Here is a 24789-nt window from a genome sequence, read left to right on the forward strand (position 1 = left end):
GTCTCTATTTTCAGTTCATAAAGTCCTTTCTACATATCAGCTATATTCAATGTGAGACATTAATGCTGTATGCAGCATAAGGTTGGGGAAGAAGAGAGGTGGGGAGAGAGAGGAGGGGAAGGGCGTAGTAAACTTTCATTCTTTTACATGGTGTATGTGCAAGTTTTTGTGTTGGCGTAATGTGGGTAGGTTCTCTTTCTATTCCTCTATTAGTTATTGGCAGTGAGAGAGGTTGTGGGCCCAGGGCATGGTTGTTTGCCTTCAGTATACTGCAGTAAGTTTTGTTTGTGTGTGTGGGGGATGTTATTGGCTCAAGTTAGCTATATTGATTTGTATGCTGTTGGTCAGATCAATGTGGGCATTATGATGTGAAGTGAGTTCTTAAATGATTGGAATATGAGTGCGGGAAGGAACAATGGCATGGGCAGGAAGAGAACTCCCTTATCTTTAAGAAGAATGTTGCCAAGCTGGAACATCCGCAGAGGAGGGCAACGAAGAAGAGCAAGGGTCTGGAAACCAAGCCTGATGAGGAACAGTTGAAGGAGCTAGGTATGTTTAGCCTGGAAAAGAGGAGACTGAGAGAAGATACGATAGCCATCTTCAAACATCTCAAGGGCTGTCACATGGAAAAGGGAACAAGCTTGTTTTCTCCTGCACGGGGGGGTAGGTCTCAAATCAATGCTTCAAGTTCTGACTAAACATCAGGAAGAACTTTCTGACAGTAAGAGCTGTTTGACAGGAAAACAGACTTCCACGAGAGGTGATGAACTTTCCTTCCTTGAAGGTTTATAAGCAGAGGTTGGGTGGCTCTGTCAAGGAGGATCTAGCTGAGATTTCTGCATTGCGGGGGGGCTGGGTTGTCCAACTCTACCATTCTATTCTTCTAAATTATTCTTCCCTATTGTGGGATATACACATGTGTATTGTGGGGGCTTGTGGTGAGAGTGTTAGCCTAGGAGTGGGGAGACCTCAGTTCAAACCTCACTCACTCATGAAGTGCCTGCCACCACCTGCAAACCTAATTTATCTCGCTGGGTGGGTTTTTGTGGGTATAAGATTCTCAAGGAAGGAGACTATATATGCCACCCTGAGCTCCTTGGAGGGGGGGGGGGCAAAAAAACATAAGCAAAGAGCAACTCAAACCCTGTTTAATGGGAGAGTGGGGTAAACTGTTTAAAACAAATAAACTCATCCTCTAGGAGTTAGCTTTATTTATTTCATTTCATAAAAATTATACACCATTTGATTGTAACTTCCCCTCCTCCCCAAAGATTTGAGATCCAGTTGCTATGGACACATCCCTGTACTTATTCTAAAGGCCAAAAGAGATTACTTTCATGCCCTTGTACCTCGGGTTAAGTACTTAATTCGTTCCTGAGGTCTGTTCTTAACCTGAAACTGTTCTTAACCTGAAGCACCACTTTAGCTAATGGGGCCTCCTGCTGCCGCCGTGCCGCTGGAGCACGATTTCTGTTCTCATCCTGAAGCAAAGTTCTTAAACCGAGGTATTATTTCTGGGTTAGTGGAGTCTGTAACCTGAAGCGTATGTAACCTAAGGTACCACTGTACATCGAAACACACACACACATTTTTTGCAAAGAACTTGTGTATTAATTAATATTAAGTGGGCAGCCTGTCTGATATTCTCAACTGCTGAAGGTTGGATGATCCCAAGGAGGCACAAGTCAGCTAAAGGAAAGTCATTGGTGATCTGTCTTGTTCCTCATCAAGAATTAGAGGGAGTCCCCCATACCAAGACTTTCATAGTGCAATCCTAGGCACATCTACTCAGAAGCAAGCCCTTTTGAATAATCTAATTCCGTGCACTTGAGATGCGCTACTGAACTCAGTGCGACATGCCCAAGGAGCCATATCAAGGCTCAAACTGAATTCCCCCCACCACTTTGCCATCTAAAACGAATCAGATGTGTTAGAAAGTCTACCACAGTGGTAAATTCCCCCGGCCCCTTCCTTCATGATGAACTGTTTGCAGTACACGGAATGACTTCCAGACAAGGCAGCTATTTGTAGGCCTACGTGAGTTTCCGCCAGTTCCCGGGAAGGTGATCCTGGAGAGGAAGCCAGCCTGATCTTTTGGAAAACCCCTCAGTTTGCTTTGAGTTTGCAAACAGGATGGCAGGTCATGTTAACAGGCTGGGAAATGACGATCAGGACTGATCCTGAGCATGATTACTGGAAAGTAAGTACTACTTACTACTGAGGGGACGCGGGTGGCGCTGTGGGTTAAAGCCTCAGTGCCTAGGACTTGCCGATCAAAAGGTCGGTGCTTCGAATCCCCGCGGCGGGGTGCGCTCCTGTTGTTCGGTCCCAGCGCCTGCCAACCTAGCAGTTCGAAAGCACTCTCGGGTGCAAGTAGATAAATAGGGACCGCTTGCTAGCGGGAAGGTAAACGGCGTTTCCGTGTGCGGCTCTGGCTCGCCAGAGCAGCGATGTCACGCTGGCCACGTGACCCGGAAGTGTATTCGGACAGCGCTGGCCCCCGGCCTCTTTGAGTGAGATGGGCACACAACCCTACAGTCTGTCAAGACTGGCCCGTATGGGCAGGGGTACCTTTACCTTTACCTTTATGTTCTACTCATTGGGCACCTGCGTGTCCAGACACCTCTCTTCCCAGTGTCCTCAAAATAGAAATGGAGTGGGGAGGGACAGGGAATGGGAGATTGAAAGGAATAGCTGGAATTCTGGACAGGGAACTTTCAGCACTGTAGCAGTAGTTGCAATCCCCACTACTATTTGCAAGTGTGGAAATCAGTTACAACAATACTGTAGCACCAGACCATCTGTTGTATATTCCCTTTCATGCAGTCCCTTATTTATCTCACCGACCCCAAGATCTGTACGTTGGTGTGTTATTCTCCATCTTTCTGGACCGTTCTCTGGTTGACGGTTGGCTGTTTTGGTTGAATTGGCATGGGTGACCTTTACGGCATGGCTCCCATTTTGTTTTGGAGCTCATTTTATCAGGAGATTCAACTTGAAAACGGTTATCATTTAGCAGGAGAACAAACATGGGAAGCGCATTTTTGCAAGCAAAACGTTAATGATTGGAAGAATTGCACCAATTTCAGCATGGCAGTGTGTGATTAATCTTCTGGGTCAGGTACTTATATTTTTAGCCATTAGGTTCGTTGGCCTTTGATAGTCAGAACTCTTTCTAGCCTAATAGGATATTGATTTTGCTGGATAGTGTACTTTGACTCCTTAAACAACACCCACTTTTGAAGACTGTCAACAGTGTCTAACAGTTCAGCTGGACCAAAGTGCCTGGCACAGATTTTGGAGGGGGGTGGAGGGAGCGAGAACAGAGTGGTTTTCATTGAGGCAAGTGGCTGGCATGTGGAAAGGAGCATGATTTCTCAACAGGCATGGCAGTGCTTAAAGTACAAGCATTTTCATCAAAAGGGAGTTTTGAATCAAAACAGCTCTTCACATGAGAGTACAAGTGTTCTCTTTATAACCCTAAACCAGGTTCTGTTATCAGTGCAGTAGTTTGGCTCTTCACAGATACTCAGGTTATCCTGTCAATAGCATAAGAAGAGCCTGCTGGATCAGGCCAATGGCCCATCTAGCCTAGCATCACAGTGGCCAACCACTCTTAATAAGGAAGAGTGGGAGGAGGAAGTGTTGGAAGCTGAAGAGGTAATAGGGTTTAGTGAGCAGGAAGAGCCTATGGCAGAGAGCAGTCTAGAAGCAGAAGCAAGCAAGGAGGGAGGCCAAGAGGCAGAGATGAGTCAGGTTGGTGAAGGAGGAGGGTGTCGCCACCTCTACTGCAATGACATTGCTGGTCTCCCAGGACTAGAAGAGGTATGAAGAGAGAGGAGCAGAGGCTGGTTCATTGGTATAGGAAGGACCCAGGTGGTGAGCAGGAGATTTAGGCAGATGTGGGAAGGCAGGGACCTTCAGCCTCCATGGCTGCTTCATAGGGGAAAGACCTATGAGGAGTTGGTGTCCTCATTAGGCCTGGCACGCCTGAGCAGGCCTGTTTGCTGAAAGAACTTTGGCTGGTAGCCAACAAAACCATACTCAGAGTAGTCCCACTAAAAGCTACTTTTAAGTCTACTGACTTCAATATGCCGTCTCTGAGTGTGACTAATACTTGATAGTACCCTTTATTTTTATTCTGCAGTGTTTCACAAATTCTGTACGGATGACCTTATCAGCATGAGCAGATATATCTCAATTCGTCATCAAACCTTTCATCAGGAGATAAGGACAAAACAAAGTAGTTCTAGTTGAGCTTATTGATTAATCCATTAATGATTTTGTCAATTTATGGAGATTGTCTTCAGCTACCCGGCTTGGTTGCTAACCACATGATTAAATAGATGCAACCTTGACTTCCGTTGGAGTATCTGCCAAATTGCAGGCTCTGGAAAAAAACACCCCACACTACAACTTCAAGGATTAAAATGAATAGTCAATTGCACCAGGAAGTGCGTGATTAACAGTTAATCAACCCGTTAACCGTCTTGCAAATTGGGGTCCAATTTTTCCTTAGCTGCTTATGGAATCCACATTCCATTATTTGCAAATTACAACAGATTAATTGAACAAATGCTTTCAAAATGGACCAGAGTGCTGGTTTAGAAGCACAGAGGAAGTGGTTTCTTAGACAACGGTTTCCCACAAATAGATTTGATAACAGGTACGTGGCTGTGGTGAGATGGTGATATTGAAGTACAGAACGGTTGATTGTTTTACTGAAGATAGAGCCTCCTTTTTAATATTATTAAAGCCTTTTGCTAGTCAATTACCTACTCTCTTTAAGTCCTTAAAACTCACTAACATACAATGCTGGTTGAAGCAGCTGTGCCTTGTCACTATATTTTTCTAGCACATTAGGATAATTATCTGGCTAATGGTGAATAGCAAGTGCAAACATGGGAGAACAGCTTTCCTCATTAAGGACGTGTGATATTTTCAAGGATCACAAGTTGGCAGAGGAAAGGAGGTAAGAAGTCACTGGATTATGTTGTTCTCCCTTTTAACCTATAATATTAGGCCTCGGTTATATTCATCATTAATTGCTGTGTTGCAAAAAATAACTAACAGTGAAATTCTATGCATGCCTACCCAGATGTAAGCCCCACAGTGGGGCCTGGTTTCAGATAAACAGGCAGTTGTGTGGGGTGGCTGCCTTAAGTATCAGATTAGGGGATCTTTCAAGGTGATGGAGGTATGGATCTGAATTATTGACGTATAAACCCTAAGGAAGAATCTCGGGTTCATTTGTTGTTATTTTTTCAATTAATAAATAAAAATCCCCCTGCTCAGTCCCTGGTTGAAATAATCAAGAACTTTGCAGAAGGTGACTTCCCAGTTTTCCAAATGCTTCCATGAAGTCCTAGGGTTGGCCCAACCATTGGACAACTGGAACGAGGTAGTAGATGTTGGCAGGTGGGGAGCATCAGTGAGGTGTTACGGGACAGAGCTGTGTTCCATATGCCCCTAAACTAGCCTGCTACCCTCAGATGTGACGGAGGATGCTGTCCAGCCACCGTTGCTGAAATATGATTCAGTTGCCAATGAGGTTGGATGTTGGAGTTGGAACAGCAGGAGCAGATCCTTGCCCTTGGTGTTAGGTAGCAAGGAACTGCCACTCCTTACCTTCCATGGCTCTTTCCATGAACACTGGTACACAATTGCATCCTGTACTCTCTATAGATTTAAAAGAAAAAAATCTGTCTCGAAACAATATGGGCTCAGACACCTCAACTGGGCCTCTGCTCTACAACTGTAAAAACTGAATAAACCAGCAGAAGGCTTATGGAAACAACTTGATCAAAAGAGATGACTTTTGACCACCACCTAAAAACAAAACAATGTATGGTCATAGCCACACAATGCACTTAAAGCGCATTAAATTCCCCCCAAGGTATCCTGAGAACCATAGTTTACCCCATACAGCTACAAGCCCCAGTACCTTCAACAAACTATAGTTCCTGGCATTCTTGGGAGTAAATCATGCACTTTAAATGTATTGGAGAATGTCAATACTGGCTCTTATGATCAGCAGAGTGGGGAAGCCACCATAGGCAGCCACCATGGAGAGTTTTGGTATCATGGAAGAACATTTGTTAGTTTTTAATTCATTATAATTCTATGTTTATTTCCAAGAAGAGTCACTTATGGGATTTTCTACCTCAGGTGCCAGAATATATTGTCAAGTCCTGGGTGTATCATGCACCTTGACTTGGGAGAGGTGGACGTCATGAGTTTGAAGGAATGGCTGCTGAAATCAGGACAATTCTGCTCATTGTAGTCCCCAGATTCATATCTTGGCTCTTGAAGCAGATCCAAACATAGGAGGGGGACCTTGTATGCAAGAATGCCCACCCCGAGGCCCTATGTTGTTGGACACTAATTCCCATCAGCCTTAGGTGGCAAGGCCAGTGGTCGGGGATGATTGGAGATGTGGTCCAGCAACATCTGTAGGACCACAAGCTCTCCATCTGTGTCCTGAGATATACTAGTCCTAGACTGTTTAAACAACAGAGGAACCAGCATTTTGAAAAGCACATGGAAGCTACATGGAAACCACTGCAGTGGGGTTTTTTAAGTATGGGAGTGAAACCAGCTTCCACTCTGGATGGCCTTCAAGAAGTTCACAGCAGTATTCTAAACAGGAGCTCAATAGAGGTACAGGCATAGCAGATCTGGTTGGCACACGACCCTTTGTACTCACCTGTTGTCTGCTCTGAAGGATGCATTTTAAGAAAAATGATCAGTGGGAGGGAGAGTTGAACAAACAGAAGTATTATTAATAATATAAAGAATAGTATTTATACCCTGTCCATCCAGCTGGCTCGCCCCAGACACCCTGGGTGGCTTCCGACACACATAGAAACATAATAAAATATCACACATTAAAAACTTTCCAATACCGGGCTGCTTTGAGATGTCTTCTAAAACTGGAACTAACAATGTCAGAAATGAATCCCACCCCCATTCAGAATTTCTCAAGCCATTATGAGCCAGCTGCAGCCACCTTTCAAATTTTGGGGTGCAATGGCTCCGCACCAGCCGTTTCCATCCGCTTCCCTCCTCTCCACTGTATCTCCATCAAAATATGATCAAGGCAGTGTGGGGTGCAGGGGTAGACAAGGTGGAGCCTTGCAGATGTTGTGGACTACAATTCCCATCAGCCCCAGCCACCATAACCAACGGTCTGGGATAATGGTAGTCGTAGTCCAGTGTTTCCCAAACTTGGGTCTCCAGCAGTTTTTGGACTACAATTCCCATCATCCCTGACCACTAGTCTTGCTAGCTAGGGATGATGGGAGTTGTAGTCCAAAAGCAGCTGAAGACCCAAGTTTGGGAAACACTGCTGTAGTCCAAAATATCTGGAGCGCACCCTGTTGGCTGCCTCCATTATAGTGTACACAAGCAGGTAGGTAGATAAAGTATAGCTGTTTTTAGTTCTGGCAAGTATTTTTGCTAAAATGTTATTGACCACATCCACACTCCTCTTTAGATACGTATCACCTTTTATATTCCTCTTAAACCGGCTTTCTTCTTTAAAGGTTATTCAGAACCATATTGGATGATGCCGATATAATTGCTCTGCCAATACTGCCTGCAAATGTAGCAGCAGATCACCTTTTAACTCCTAATGAGCCTAAAATTAAATTAGCAGCAGTGTGTTCTTGGCAGTGCTTATCTCCAGATCTAGATGACTGTTTATCTTAGCAATCAGAGGACTCAACTGCATACAGCTCAGGCAAGTGTCTGCAAATAGCCTCACTTATGCCATATTAGCACCCTTTGCAAATGGAGAAATAGGAATTAATCATACAGGCCTAGTTTGGTTCCTCTTTCTGCATGTTTGCCAATACATTTGTAATGTTATTAGAAAATGAGTCAATGTTCAGCATTAATTAGATGTGGGAAATGGAGCAGAAAAACCACATTTTAGCTGTTTTAATCAAGAGGAAATGTTCTAATGCTGGATACGGATTTAATGCAAAACTAAATATTTGACTCAAGATGGCTTATGCTAGTCAATTAGCCAGTGTTTGTCATCGTTTTCAAGATTAGTCGTTTAATGCTTCATTTGATATGGCTTTGCCACTCCTGGACAGAGAGCTGATTAATGACCCATTTTTTGCTATTATAGTGATTTCTGTGTCCCTGCATTGTTAGACTGAAGGATCACACACTGTTTCACCTTATACCTTATTTTTTGTTTTAGTCCTTTATATATTGCACGTGACCTGTGTAGAATACCACTAGGTGAAATACATTTTTACATCTGATGTTTTTTATTGTTTGATGTTTTTATTGGAATGCTGTGGTTTTTAGTCTGTATACTGCTTTGTGATATTTTATGTGAAAGTGCAGTCAGTTAGTAAATAAATAGATAGATAGATGATAGATAGATAGATAGATAGATAGATGATAGATAGATAGATAGATAGATAGATAGATAGATAGATAGATAGATAAAAGTGTAGAAAATATATCCACAAATGACTCCCCCTCCTTCCCTCCACAACCAACCAATAACTGTTAGAAGGATTCTGGGAAGTTCAAAAGCTTGCTCACTTCTCTATGGTATTTAAAATGGTCTGACCATTAGACAGCTTTAGATATTCTTTTCAAGGTAGAAAAAGCTACCTACCCTCCATCTCACGACTAAGGGGGCAGGGAGGCTTTGTGGGTGCCATGGAAAGAAATCTGCAGTTGTCTATTTTAAGGAAAATAGTAAATTGTCGTCATAGCTGAAGGAGCGTCTCCACCCCCATGGTTCAGCCTGGACACTGAGGTCCAGCTCCAAGGGCCTTCTGCCGGTTCCTTCACTGAAAGAAGCAAAGCTACAGGGAACCAGGCAGAGGGCCTTCTCGGTAGTGGCACCCGCCCTGTAGAACGCCCTCCCATCAGATGTCAAGGAAATAAACAACTATCTGACTTTTAGAAGAAATCTGAAGGCAGCCCTGTTTAGGGAAGTTTTTAATGTTTGATGTTTTATTGTATTTTTAATATTTTGTTGGAAGCTGCCCAGTCAGATGAGCACGGTATAAATATATTATTATTATTATTATTATTATTATTATTATTATAGCACACACTGATATTTCAGGAGACAGTTGAAAAATGAATAGCTTAATGAGTCATATCTTAAACCGAGGATACCTTTCTCACTCCATCATAGAAGTTGGGGTGTTAGTATTCTATCATTTTAAACATAGATTCCACCCAAATTCAGTGTCAAGGAAAGCTGAATTTCACAACCCGTACACATAATGCAAATGACTCCTATATGCATACAGTGGTATCTCGGGTTACATACGCTTCAGGTTACATACACTTCAGGTTACAGACTCAACTAAGCCAGAAATAGTACCTCAGGTTAAGAACTTTGCTTCAGGTTGAGAACAGAAATCATGCTCTGGCGGCACGGCGGCAGCAGGAGGCCCCATTACCTAAAGTGGTGCTTCAGGTTAAGAACAGTTTCAGGTTAAGAACGGACCTCAGGAACGAATTAAGTACTTAACCCGAGGTACAAGGGCATGAAAGTAATCTCTTTTGGCCTTTAGAATAAGTACAGGGATGTGTCCATAGCAACTGGATCTCAAATCTTTGGGGAGGAGGGGAAGTTACAATCAAATGGTGTATAATTTTTATGAAATGAAATAAATAAAGCTAACTCCTAGAGGATGAGTTTATTTGTTTTAAAGAGTTTACCCCATTTAATACCATTACCTGCGGCAGCAGGAGGCCCCATTAGCTAAAGTGGTGCTTCAGGTTAAGAACAGTTTCAGGTTAAGAACGGACCTCCGGAATTAAGTACTTAACCCGAGGTACCACTGTATAGGCTAAGTGGTAAGCAGAAGCAGATGGTCAAATATCCTCAAAACGACTCACAACAACTGTGAAATAGGATGACAAAATAATCAAAACATATACAGTGGTACCTTTGGTTACGTACTTAATTCGTTCCGGAGGTCTGTTCTTCACCTGAAACTGTTCTTAACCTGAAGCACCACTTTAGCTAATGGGGCCTCCCGCTGCCGCCGCACCACCGGAGCACGATTTTTGTTCTCATCCTGAAGCAAAGTTCTTAACCCGAGGTAATATTTCTGGGTTAGCGGAATCTGTAACCTGAAGCGTATGTAACCCGAGGTACCACTGTATATTGCAGCAAAAGGCAACATAACTATCCCCACAACCGATATAGGGAAAGAAGCAGCAGACTCAAGATTAAGGCCAAATCAACAGTGACCGGTGGTTGAGTCCCAAAGTCCTGTAAAACAAAGCCCTGTTTATTACATTTGTATTTATTTTTTTATTTATTACATCTGTATAGCACCCATCCAGTCAAGATCTTTGGGTAGCTTCCATAAATGGTAAAATAAAAAAATAGAGTGGATGCTTGCAACAAGAACCAAGATGAAAGAAACCATTACAGTAAAACAACAACAACCTGTTTTATGATTGGAAAATGAAAAATACAGAACAGCCACCCATAACTGAGTTTCAGGCATGAAAAAGGATCAGTAAACACAAGTAACTGGAGGAGGATGAATGATTTACCACAGAATTTGTCTTCACCTGGCAGGCTTGCTGTGTGCTGGATAATCAATGAGTCCATTGCGTGATACTAGAGAAAACAGTCAGGGGTAGAAGCTTGGCTAGAAATACCAAATATGTGTACACTGAGACAGTCTAGGACATTTTTACAGTTTATCTAATCAGAATGAATTGCAATCATTCAAGCCAAACCTGAACTTTAGCCTCTTTGGAAATGCAAGGACAGTTAGCTTACCTCTTCGCTTTTACACAGTGATTTCCCCTGAAATCAATTACATTCCTCTCAAATGTGTAAAGGGGGACTTTATTTCACTGTTTCAACTATTGTGTAAGACAGGCACCTCCAACCTTCGGCCCTCCAGATGTTTTGGACTACAATTCCCATCATCCCTGACCACTGGTCCTGTTAGCTAGGGATCATGGGAGTTGTAGGCCAAAACAACTGGAGGGCTGAAGGTTGGGGATGCCTGGTATAAGATGTAAATACATCCATTTAGATGTATCACAATAAGAGAGAAAATTCGGGAAGATTGCACAAAAAAGGGAGTCTGTTGAAATTTGATTTGTACTTAGTGTCTTAGCTCGAATCTGATCCCCATTGCTTTCCTAACACTAGCCAAAGAACCTAACTTTAACTTCAGCTCATTTGTACTGAATGAGTGTGACTGACCCAAGGGGGAGAGATACATGGGGTCAGAAAAGAAGGGTGGTCCTTAGAAGACCTGGGACTGAGAAGCAGGAGTTCACAGGAGAGGGTGTTTCTTGTTCAGCCATTTCAACAGCAGGGGCAGTTTGGTGTGGTTCTGAGGCTCCCTCAAGTTCTTCGCCTGATCACAAAAGACACCACAACTCCCATATGGATAATACCATTAAATTTCTTGGGTTTTCAAACCTTGGGACATTTGCAGAAGCAACGTTGTGAGAGCAGAACAAGCAGCATTCAGTTCCTTCCTCAGTTGCCTGCTGGCCCAGGAAGACTGTTCCAGAAAAGTGAAGAGAGTCCAAGTCTGGCAGCCACTCGCAATAGGAGTGGTCCTTCTAAACCTCTTCTTGACTAGCTGGATGTGTATGTGCCTATGTCCATTAAAATAAACACCTTTAGGGTTGAGGGAACACCCTCGCTGGCCCCTGCAGGCACCCATGTTGAGTGGTGATTAGATTGCCTTGGATGGGGTTGGACTTTAGGAGGCTTAAAGGAACCCTTGTTGGGAGTGGTTTTAAATCCAGCATGGCCACTTGCGGCTCAGGTAGCCTTCGTATCACATAGAAGCTTCAGCTGACCTACCAGCAATGGGCTGATCTAGGCAGAGATAGCCTGGCAACAGTTATTAAGCTCAAAGCAAAGTGCTGGTTGTATCCTATAAAGTCCTAAATAGTAGTCAGGACAGAGGTTACCTGAAAGACTGCCTTCTGTTGTATGTACCTGCTTGACCATTGATACTCCTTGATGCAGGACATCCAGTAGTGTTCAGATGCCAAGTAAAAACTTTTATTTTCTTTATCCTATGCCGGTGATGGGGAACTTGTGACTTTCCTGTATACCTGAAGGAACATCTCCACCCCCATCGTTCAGCCCGGACATTGAGATCCAGTGCCGAGGGCCTTCTGGCGGTTCCCTCATTGCGAGAAGTGAGGTTACAGGGAACCAGACAGAAGCCCTTCTCAGTAGTGGCGCCCACCCTGTGGAACACCCTCCCTTCAGATGTGAAGGAAATAAGCAGCTATCTTATCTTTAAAAGACAACTGAAGGCAGCCCTGCTTGGGGAAGTTTTTAATGTTTGATGTTTTATTGTATTTTTAATATTTTTAATATTTAATGCTGTATTGTTTTTAACACCTGATTGGCAGCCGCCCAGAGTGGCTGGGGAAACTCAGCCAGATGGGTGGGGTATAAATAAATTATTATTATTATTATTATTATTATTATTATTATTATTATTATTATTTCCAGATGATGCTCTTTCCTTCCTGGAGGAGAAAAAATGCACACAACTGCATACAACATGTAGTTTGGCCTTTGATGCCTGCCATCCAAATGGAGTCAACATTAGAGTCAACTAGAGCCTATCAACCCCCCCTCCCAAATATTGTATAGTGAAGGTATAGGGGGAATCTGTGGCTCTTTAGATCAGGAGTTGCCAGTGTGGCACTCCTGGGTGCATAGACTCCACAAAGGCCTTTCCTGTCTATCATAAGGTCCCCTCCCTCCAACTTTTTCTCCTTGTGAAAATCTGTTGTAGCCAATAGATTAGGTTGTGATGCATTCTTGGAGGTGGTGCCTGTGCGCGCATTGCAGTTTCTCCCCAAAAGTTTGACAATCTTTAGATGTTATTGGATTCCAGTTCCCGTCAGCCCCAGCCAGCATGAGCAATGGTCCAGAAGGATGGGATTTTGAGAATAACAGCAGTTGGCAGGTGACATCACAGGTTCCCCATCTCTAGCTTAAGGGATGACCAATTATAGAAGATTTATCTTCTCCCCCTTTTGTTTGCAAACTGTTTTAGCTGCTGCATTTGTCTATTTCTTGTCTTTTAAACTATGCAGTTTAAAACTTTTGATGTTGGCCGCTGTTTATTTCACCCATTGATGAGATGGAAAAGTACTGTAAAAATATTGAATAAGCTGGTGGAGGAAGCAAGCAAGTAAGTTGTGGCTATAGCTGCCCTTAAGAGAGCATGGAGTAGGAAAATGTGTACTGGAGAACTATCAGCATTAGGAACAACTTGGCAATGGGAGTTGTTTTCAACATTGCAGTGTTTGTTCTTTCTGAAGGCTACGTGCTGACTAATCCTGCTACTCTCATTTCTGTCGGATTGAGCTTTTTCCCCCTCCTGCCCAGGTTCTCAAATCTACTTTGTTTGCCACTAGATTGTAGATGATAGGAAGCTCCTATGACAGTGGCAAGATAACCTTTTTGGAGCTTACAGAATACCACACAGAGAGGCAACCTGGGGCAGAACATAATCTTGAGGGCCTTCCTCTTGCACCCCCTCCCCAAATTGTCAGCAGGCAATGTAGCACATGGAATATCAGCTTAACTTGCAGGTATTGAATGGTGAAAAATTCATTTGTAACCATGCATTATCAATGCACTAGATAGGCAAATGGTTTGCTTATCTAGTGAATTAGCATTCACAGCTATTAATTAATTCATGGCTGTTAATAAATATATTCTGCTTTACAAAACGAATACCTTGCAATCTCAGGAAATTACAAATCATCTTTGTATTCCAAACGTTATTTAGAATTGCTAAAAAGCAAGAGCAATATTGATAGAAAGTTCACATAATTAATAAAACAGTAATTCGTGAATCGCCTGCTGCTTAAACCTACTTGTACGACTTCTTTCTCTTGTCTTCATTTTGGCAAACCTATAATTTAAGAGGTCAAAAGAGATTTGCCAAGCGAGTTTATTTTCTGCTCTGCGGTACTTCTTGTCCTGTGGTCAATCGACTAGGTGAGCACACTTACCATTGGGGGATATGAAGTCCCTGACCTGTGGAGCAGATCAACCCCATGGCTAATTTCTACCAAGCTCATGTTATCCAATATATGCTGCTGTCCCATCCCCTTGGAGCCAGCAGGCACAGAGAGCAGAGGAAGCCAGCCTGCCTCACTCTGCTACTCCTCTTCTGATCTGGGCTGGAGTAGGGTAGTGGATAACCTTCATTTGGTCTCTGCCTTCCCCTGTGTTTAGAACAGAGGAAGCCGTCTTATACTGAGTCAGCCTGTTTGGTTCAGTATTGTCAATGCTGACTGGTGGTGGCTCTCCATTATTTCATCTAGGAGTCCCTTCCAGTTCTATTTGGATATGCCAGGAACCAAACCAGGATCCTTCTACATAGAAAGTCCCACATTTATGGTGGAACAGACACAGGACGGTTTGCAGTAAGTTAGCTTTTTAGAATTGACAAGCAGAGCAAGTCTGTAAATAGGAGAAGCTTGAGCAGTTACTTGCTAGTTTTAATTTTTTTATAGTTTTGTGCAAATACAAAGAACACTTGACATATCAAACAAATCTACAGAAAACAAAGAAACAAAGCAAAAAAGAAAAAAAGAGAAAAAAAGGAAAAACAAAATCATGAACATAAATGTAGTGCAATTAACTATACAATACTATCCCAAAACATCAATTCTCAAACAAAATACTTTCTCTTTTGGAATAGATCTTTTTTGTTATTCTATTTATTTTCGACTTCCATCTACCTCACCACAATTCATTCTATCTACCTGATACAATTTTTTCCTGTATTTCAATTAATGTCCTCATCTTGGTATAAGGAAACATTTTTTCTATTTACAGATTTATTCTAGCCACAACCAAATTTTGCTTGTTGAACCTTGTCCCATTAGATAAGTGTTAAAGCATTCCCACTCCTTTTGGGCCACATCAATTGGTTTATTCCTTAATGATTCGGTCATTTCTGCGAGTTCCAAGTACTTGCTTAACTTTAATTCCCATTCTTCTCTAGTAGGGATCTGTTCACTTTTCCAGTACTTGGCTACCAGTACCCTAGCTGCTGTAGCTGCATATAGAAATAATCTTGTTCTTTCTTTTGGGATATCATTGGTTAAAATCCCAAGAAGGAATGCTAGTTTTACTTTTGGTCCAACATACACAAGATGGTACTCTGCACATTAAAGTAAAGCCAAGAGCTAGGCTGACAGAATTAAAGGTTTTGGATTTTAAAAGCATGCATCTTATTAAACATTGATATAACACTGAACCAAGTTTCAAAGTTTTCTGAAGCTGCAGGAGATTACTAACTTTTCTAGTAAACAAAATGAGGTGGATGATGCATGCACATTAAAATGTTCAGTATTGCCTTGCTCAATGATTCGGGGGGGCTAATGATTCAGTCAAGACCAAGCCTATGTGTCTGTAGGGTTAAAATTGAATTGGGATTAAGAATTGCTAACAATAGATAAGGCTGAAGGATTTTGCAATTGTTCTAATCTCAGACAGATGTTACCCATGACTCCTAAATTGCCAAAGGTTGTCCCTATGCACCAATATTCTGGAAATAATTGTACTTGAAAGGATCCAATCCGATGTCACAAACATCTTTCCCTTAAGCTTTTGTTTGTAATGCCATTCTGTATCTCTCCAAGAGCTAGTTAAAATTGACTCCAGACACTGGATTTGCAAAACAACTCCTGGGCAGAGATAACATTTTTTTTAACCGTAAAGTAAGCCCATTAGTATGTCTGTGAGCAGCCATTAATGATGGTCAATTGCACTGTGGAGGGGCTACTGTGCTGTTGACCAAGCTAATGCAGTGTTCAAGAAGAGTGACAGATTTATTTAAGTTCTCTTCTGGATATTAGAGAGTCGGGGAAGCCAAGGATAATACAAGACAAATGATAGACATTCCTTTATAAAGCACCTGATGTCTGCCTCAATGATCTCTAAGTGCTACTTTGTATGCTTAATGTGCAGAACGTCCCAATATGGGTCAACAGAGAAGATCAACAGAAGTTACATTTGAGACACCATGAACAAATTTCACGAGTTTTTTTTGTGTGTGTGCCTGAGTGCTGGATGATGGTTCTGCTTTTTAAAGGATATACGAGTCAATTGTGGGCTCCATTATTAGTTTCGCTCCATTTTGCAGGCAAGAATTGTGAAATCTGAGGCTATGGGGCCTTCAGGGGAAAACAGAAAAGTTTGGAAAGACTAATAAGAAGGCCTTTGCTCTTCCATGCACAATTGTACTATCGCTTTGTATGCACGGATCATTGTATGCAATGGATTTTCTCCTCCTTGTTCTCCTTTAGACACCCCTGTGTTTGTTGTGGGATCATTCTCAGAAATATTGGGCAGCATTATATATGTGTGCATTGTTATTATTATTGAGCTGGCCCTAACATTAGGCAGAGTACGGTGGCAGATGTTGGAGGGTAGCAGCTGTTTTCCCTGTCCATTTCTGCTAAGCTGCCATTCCATTCCTTCTGAGCCAGTGGCAGTGAAGCTTCCTTCTTGCCTACCTGCCTCAATGCCTGTGGCAGTGAAGCTTCCTTCTTGCCTACCTGCCTCAATGCCTGACCTGTGCTCCCTAACCCAGTTGCCATCTCTCATCTCCAGTGCTGAAGTAAAGTTCAGCTGCCAGTTTGGTCCACTACGGTAGGTGGAATGGCGTTTTGTCTTGTCCTTAGCTGCCGATAGCCAAATATCTTCACCTGCCCCTGCATGACATTTCCCTGTGGCACATGGCTTGACAGGATGAAGTTCCATTTCCCACCGAGGTGGTAAAACCCATAAAAGAATTGTCTGCCTGCTCTAGACATAAGCACCCACTTGCAAATAACTTCCAGTTGCTCACTGACCATCACAGTTACAGAACTAGAACCTGAGATTTGTTCACAATCACACATGCATTTTCAGTCCAAGTGATGACTTGCATTATGTGAATGAACCACCACAGGTCAGACACTGTACGCAGAATTGTCACATCATCTCATTATACCAGGAATAGGGGACCTGTGACTCTCCTGATGCTGACATCCGTCGTCTCTGATCATCGGCCGCGGTTGATGGAGCCCCGCCCCCATCTAGATATACACAGTTTCCCCCATTTCTCCACTAATTATGATATGATATACATAATATCCCCTTCATGGATCACTGCCTTGCCGTGGCGAAGGAGGTTAACTCAGAGAAGCTATGAGCTAAGCCGTACAGGGCCACCCAAGATGGACAGGTCATAGTGGAGAGTTTTGACCAAACGTGATCCACCTGGAGCAGGAACCGGCAAGCCACTCCAGTATCCTTGCCAAGAAAACTTCATGGACATTTGACCAAACTGTGGGAGGCAGTGGAAGACAGGAGTGCCTGGTGTGCTCTGGTCCATGGGGTCACGAAGAGTCGGACATGACTAAACGACTAAACAACAACAATACATAATATAATGTAAATTATAATATAATGCTGCCAGGCATCAAGGACCAGACCACATGTTGTGTATCTGCCCCCACTCTGGGCTTTTCTTATCTTATCGGAAACCATCTTCCAGAGGCTGTGAGCTTCAATGGGAGAATGAAACGTATTGCCTCCACTGGGACGACAAGCATCTTGCGGCAGTGTGATTTTGAGCAGGAAATGGCAGCAAGGGGAAGGGTTAAGCAGCCTCTTTAACCTCTCCCACCTTATTCCTCAGCAGAAACTGTTTGAGAACCTTCTCCTTGGCTTGGTTATCTTCCTTCTCCTCCCTGCACACGCCCCAGGTGAAGGAAGAAGGAAGTGGCGATTGCAATCTTGGTATGTCCCCACCCAGGATGTCATTGGGCAGGTGTAGATACACCCCCTATTGCCACCTACATCTGTTTTCAAATGGATACACTGTGGGGTGATGCAGAAACAAACTGCAACGAGCTATTATTTTCAGAAGGAAACCAGTTTCTCAGGGACACAAAATAATATGCAATAGCTCTAGAGAAAACAAGTATCCGAATCGATTCTAGAATTAAATGTTCTGTGTAGGCAGCTTCAGTTCGCAAGAAAAGCTTTTGTAACCATACAAGGTGCCACAAGACTCTCTCTCTCTCTTTTTTTTTAACCTGACATCCTTCAACCGGAGATGTTACAGATAGTACCTGGGGCATTCTGCATGCAAAGTATGTGGTTTACCACTGACCTATAGGTGACATAGCTGGCAACCTAAATGATCAGAAACACAATGGGAGGACGAGAGGTCTTTTGTGCACTTCCTTCATCTAAAACCACAGCACCCTTATCTTCTACTGTAAAAAGAAAAAGCTCCTTCTGCAACTCTTATAGTCCTATTTTCTTAGCAGGGCCTCGGCATTAGATTTGCTCCCTTAAGCATCAAGTTCTGACGCAGACAGCACTTTGCTGTCCACAGTCTAGCATGGGATAAGGACTCTCCTTGGAGTTCTTAGAAAGTCTGCTAACCGGTGTTGTTTTTGCAGCTGAAGAAAGCAAAAAGTCATTCATGGTTAAGATAAAATGCTCAAAAACCCACTACAAGATTACTGCCCCTGCCAAATCTTTCAATTGTATTCATGAATGCATTTGTTTCCTATCCTGTACTCTACTGTTTGCTTTTCACAACAGGCTGCTCCAGTAAGCCTCTCATCATTGGTTATCTGCTCTGGGAATTTACATGTAATGAAATTGTGCTATTTGTTAAGTATATTTTACTCACTGGAATCCATTCAACAGATGAGAAGCATGTTTATTTTAAAAATCACATTTCCTTTGCACTCTCTCCACTCTGTCTCCCTCCACTATTTTGCAATGCATTTAGTTTTAATCCAAGTGAGTAAGCACCATTGTATTGCCTGCGAAGACCTGGGAATTAACTCATCAACATTTCCTATGCCTGCAAAAACAAGCTAGGAATCTATTATCAATAAATCTAATGGCAATGATTTCTTTGCAAGCAAAACTACTTCACAGCTGAAGTAGTAAATGGACACATTGCTTTAAAGTTGTTGGTTTTGTTTATATCCTGTCATTCTGTATAAAATACACTCTAGGTGACTTAGAATAAATGAGATGGAAAATCCATAATAATATAAAGAAATCAAATGGGAAGAGGGTCTTTTCAGGGGTGGCACCCTGGTTTTGAAATGCCCTCCTCATCTTTTTCTGGTACCTGGTGAAGCCGAATAATTTTCCAGACTTCTAAACTTTGTATTGATCTGTTTTATTTAGATGCTGATTTTATAGTTGCTTATTTCTTTTTATGTTTCTAAAAACATATTACTTATCTTACAACGTTTTAAATGTCCTTACTTATTACATTTATTTACTTATTGAGTTTTTGTGTATGGCACCTTAATAAGGCACACAGCATTTAAAAATAGCAAGTTTTTGCATTTATATGTTAAAATATAAATACATTGCTGAAGTTGCAGCAGATTAAAAATATATATTTCAAGCAGGCTGTGATTTTGTGAGACTGCATCATGTCACAGATCTAGAAGGGCTCAGCTTAGAGGTGCAAAGGCTAAAATTAAACCTCGGTGTTTTGTGCACTCTAATCTCCAATGCTTTGGGGCAGGGCAATCTTAATCTTTTCCCACCCCTGGTAAAGCAGCACCCAACAGGACTGAACTGTCCGCTCATCAGCTGACTCACAGGGACTTTAGTCCTGCTCTCTGCAGGGGACTGCTTGGCCAGTGCTTTCCCCATAAGGAAGGCACTGATAAATCTGGATCCAACTGATTGACTGCTGGGTGTGCTTTTGGGGGAAATGGCCTTGTGGGCCAAACAAACTGGCCCATTTGCTGGAGGTTGCCCACCCTTTGAGATTTTCAAAACATGGGACAACTGCATATTCCTGAAAGGGGTTGAACTAGATAATCCTCAGGGTCCCTTCTATGGCTCTATGAGCACAACCTCACTTAGCGGTACTGCATTCTAGTTGAATGGAAAAGGACAGTAAGTGAACAATTCATTGCACACCCTGAAATTAAGGGCTGCAACTCTGTACATGCAACACTTAACTGCAGCATAAATTCATATCCAGAACTAAAGCGGCTGCAGCAGAGGAAGAGATGAGACAAGACGTCCCGCTCTATCAGCTCTGCAGGGAGACCAGCTCCATTTGACTCCTCTCTTCCTGCAGCAGTCAGCTATAGGCAGCCCTTCCAGCTTCTAAGGTGACCATGTGCCCTACTTTGCAGAGGGCAATCCTCTATTTGAAGGACTAACTGGTCCGAGTCCAGGTTAAAGATAAAGAACCCAAAGAACAGAGAGCTTTGGGGCCTTGATATTGTTCACCAGCAGTTAGCACCTGAACAGCCACATTCCACACTACTCCAGTGAGACGAATTGCATTTCTATTTACATTGTAGCAATTACTTGTAAACTTGCACCTGTGCACAGGCATCAATGTATGCAAATTTTATGCAAATATGTGTCTTGTCTCCTCCTCTTCTTTGATGATGCAGTTCCTCTTTTTCGGGCGATGCCAAAGCCGCCAACCTAATTCAATGTGGGTCTAGGAGAGGGAGAGAGGGAGCAGGAGGGCCCACTCCATTGGCTCAGCAGAAAGACCAGTTGCCATTTGATTCCTCCTCACTCTGAATTCTTTCCACTGATTCTAACCAGTCGTTATAAGAACATGGTCCCTTGGCAAACTGGTACCTTGAATTTGTGTGTATTCCTCTTCCATCCCAATCTGCTTTTCCATTAGCGTGCATCATGTTTCTTAGATTGTAAGCTTATGGGCAAGGGAGTATCTTGTTCGCTACTGTTTTTGTTGATCTGCTCTGGGAACTCCCCCCTTTATGCTGCAGAGATGGGTAAAAATGCATTAAATATATAGTGCATTTTAAATAAATATCCACCCCCCCCCCAAGTGTTGCTGTGCAGTGCAGTATGTTAGAGAATGGCTCTTATGTTTCTGACTGTAGGTAATTAGTGCTTTCTGGCTTTTGCAACAGCCACGTGAAAAAAGAAAAGGTCATTTATTAAGAGCAGAATGAGTTCCCTTTTAGTTATGTGGCAATTTGTGTCTGTCTTCTCGTCCTCGTCGTCCCCCCCGTCTCCCCCCTCCCAGCCTATGGAAAGTGTTATCTCAGGCTGTTTTGTGCAGGAAGTTCTCTTTATCACTTCCTCTCAGTTGCAGTTTGCCTAGGACTTAAATATGAGATCAGATTGCATCAAAATGTGGGCCTTTGTGTGCTTAACTCATCAAAGGAGCGGACCCTCTCTGGCCTTGATATCACTTCGCTGCATATGCGGCTATGTAGCAAAACAAATTATATCTCAACAGGACAGGGCTATTTCTGTTGGTTTGTGCAGCAAAGGACAGGCCCAGAAAGTGGGGGCGGCTGGTTGGTAGGGCTTCAGGTATCTGTGCTGTTTCACTTCTTCTTTTTTTATATACATGCATAAGCCTTGTTTTTTCCCCTTTCAAAAAAAGAAAAAAGGAAAGAAATATGGTTCGGCTGATTTTACTATGTAAACCAAAATACTTAACTATTATCGTTTGCAAAGAAAGGAGCTTTCACTCTGAATCGTTTTTGCTGCCACCTTGGTTCTGCTGGGAAAATAAGCACTCTTCTTTTGATTCTGAATGAGGAGTAGTCTCACTGAGAGAACTTCTCTCAAACTCAGATCTACCTACTTCTGTGCTCAGCAGTGCAAAAATTGTGGCCCGTGTAGGAAGGTTTAGAAAGTTTCTGTTCTCCCCTTGTGGTTGCTGTTTCTATTTTCTTTTCCTTCTATTAGAGAAGTTCTCTCTTCCTATCGCAGGCTTGCATTACCAGATGCTAGCTTATATTGCCAGCCACAGGAAACCCATTCAATTGTGTAGTGGAGCAATACTTCTGCTTCAAGTGAGGGGGCCCATCTCCTCCTCTGCTGACTCTGGGGGTTTTCTTTTCTTTTTCTGTGCATGTGGTGGCAGTGTTACCTCTGCACAGCCACTCTGAACTCTTCCTTGGAAAAGAAAAAAAACCCCACAGTGCTGTTACTCAAGACCCTTGCCAGCAGCTGGTCGGAGCTGTCTGAAGCCCTCATGGTGTAGCCGTGCTTGGCCACTGTAAAAAAACAAGAACGATGAATGCTGGCTTGGTACTTCTTTTCCAGCTCTGAGTCTGCATGTTTTCATCATGTGATCCTGTCAGTACGGCTTTGGTCAAATGGCCTAATTGAGCCATGCAATCTTTCCATGAAAATCTGCCACATCAGAATGTACTCAGGGGCTTGTGGTTTTGAAAGTGTCCTCGCATCAAAATCTACTTTCATGCAGGAAACTAACGTGTCTAGGAGAAAGTGAAATCTCCCCCCAGGACCACCAGTAGACCCAATTAGAGTCATGTAACTCAAATCTACTTATTTTTTTTGTGGTATATATTTTGACAATCTCGAAGTTTGAGAGTCAGTGGTGTGGATGCTGCAAAGGCAGAGCAGTAAGTTGGCTGCTCTGCTGAAGAGCGCTTAAATTCTTTCCCCATCTTGTCTCCAGAAAATGACATTGCAAGGAAGCTCTCCACTGATGAAACTGGATGTGAATATGTTGCTTAAAAAATCAGGGAGGAAAAGGAATCCTAGAATTATATGATAGAATTGGAAGGGACTCTGAGTATCTTCTAGTCCAATCTTTTGCCCAACATGGGGCTCAAAAACTATAGGGCATAGGACATTTTTATTTACCCCAGTGACTTTGACAGGTGAGATAATCCAGGGCAGCCATTGTAATCAAAATCTGAGATGTATTTATGTTTTTGTTTAATGCAGTGATCTGTTGTGGAACAACTCAACTGAAGAAGGTAACAGGGGTTACCAAGACCTCATTGCTGGTTGAGAAGAGCTCCCCATAAGTTTGAGCTTCAGGGCCCCCCAAATGTAGGTCCACCATTGTAGCAACCATACAGCAAGATCCAGCATGCTGCATTGATTGGGACTGAGAGGGACTGGTCTGCTTTGGCTGATGGCATTTGGTGCATGTTGTCATGTGCCAGCTGCCAACAGCTCAAAGGGTGTTGCCTCTGACCAGAGATTTGTAAGGAGGGGTTGAGCTTGGCACCTGTCAGTGCAAACAGGCAAATATGTCACTAATCTAATCTTAAATTAATTGAATCACATTTCCATACCTGTTTGCATTTGGAAAAAAGCCCTCGTGAAAATTCACCAGTATTTTAGTGCAAATTTCTCCTGGTATACACAATTTCCCATATTTTATGCATTTTTGTATACTAGTCTTCACTCTGCAGTTATATGCAACACTTACTCTAGTACAGTGGTGCCCTGCAAGACGAAATTAACTCGTTCTGCGAGTTTTTTCATTCTACGAGTTTTTTCGTCTTGCGAAGCACCAATGTGTATTGACGGTTTCCCATAGGAATGCATTGGCGGTTTTAAAAAAAAGGCACAAGTCATTTTCGTCTTGCGAAGCAACTCAAAAAACGAAAAACCCTTTCATCTAGTGAGTTTTTCGTCTTGCGAGGCATTCGTCTTGCGGGGTACCACTGTATATGAAATTCAGAGAAGTTCAGTTTGTGTGTTGTCTTGTACAATGTGTGCTACTCAAATTCTTATTTTAAAATTAACTCATTTGGTCAACTGAGTTCGCTACTGCAGCAGATGGGACTGTCCTATTCCACCTTTCCAGCTGCTGCTCTACTGTGCTGAATTCAGCGAAGACAAGCAAGGCTGTGGTACATGTGTGATAGGCAGAAAAATTGAAATGACAGCCTACAAAATTGCCTACCAAAGACTTTAGAGAAAAATTTTGTTTGGAGATTATGGTTTGTTGTCGAACACCCAAGTGTGATGCAAACCACACGGTTCTAAGGTCTATCCACAAAGTGCTTCCTTTCGCAGTTTGGTAAATGTGGCCTTCCTATCTACAAAAGTGATGATGCATCTCATGTATGGCTGTCTTACGCAATTTAACACTTATGTTGGTGTTGTTCTTTATTGTGCCACAGATGACTGACAAGCCATAGAATCACTTCTCTATTGTGGGTTTAAGAACATCACCCCAGTAACTATTGTGTCGGCAGTCCCTCTTCTTAACCCTTCAGTGCCCTTTCTCTTCTTCACATACTAAGTCTGTTTAATATTTTTTTTTCTAATGTTCTTCAGTTAATTCACCCTCAGGGGCATCTGGTGTGGGGTGGTGGTGTCGTGGAGCCTCCTCCTCAATATGAGCATGGCTGTCACCTTCTGGGATGAAGTGGGCGCAGAGCGGGGGTTTGTGTGACAAAGTCCTAGCTAAACCAATGCTTTCATGTACTAAGAACTTCTCTATTTTGTGATGCTTAACTGTGCTATTTGCCTGTTGCCTTAACAAGTCCCCCCACATTCCAAATTAACTTTGTTAATTCCATTAGGGATTGGTAATATCTCTTTCTCCAAGTATGCTCCTGACAAGTGGGTGTTTTATTTGGTCGGCGATGTCAAATATCACTTGCATGCTCTTATTGCTGCTGCTGTTTGGTTGATCCTATTAAATGGGTGAGGCTTTTTTTGAACAAGGAAACAAAGCAACGTTCAGCCACAACAAGCAACCCTGCATTAGAAAGAACCAGCCAGGAAATAGAAAAGAAAATGTTTGCTTTTATCTATCACTTCAGTGCTTAAAAAGTTTTAATCAATAGTGATCAGGCATGTCTTTGCCACCGTATAATTAAATAGCCAATCTGGTTCCCCCTCACAACATCTTTCAACAAAGGATTGATGCTCCCCTCTCTCTTCCCCGAAAGAAACTACCAGGTAACAAGACAAATCTGGCTTCTAATCCAAAAGGCTGTTTAACT

This window comes from Podarcis tiliguerta (genome assembly GCF_965153285.1).
Source record: "Podarcis tiliguerta genome assembly, chromosome: 5".
In the NCBI taxonomy this organism is placed as follows: Eukaryota; Metazoa; Chordata; class Lepidosauria; order Squamata; family Lacertidae; genus Podarcis; species Podarcis tiliguerta.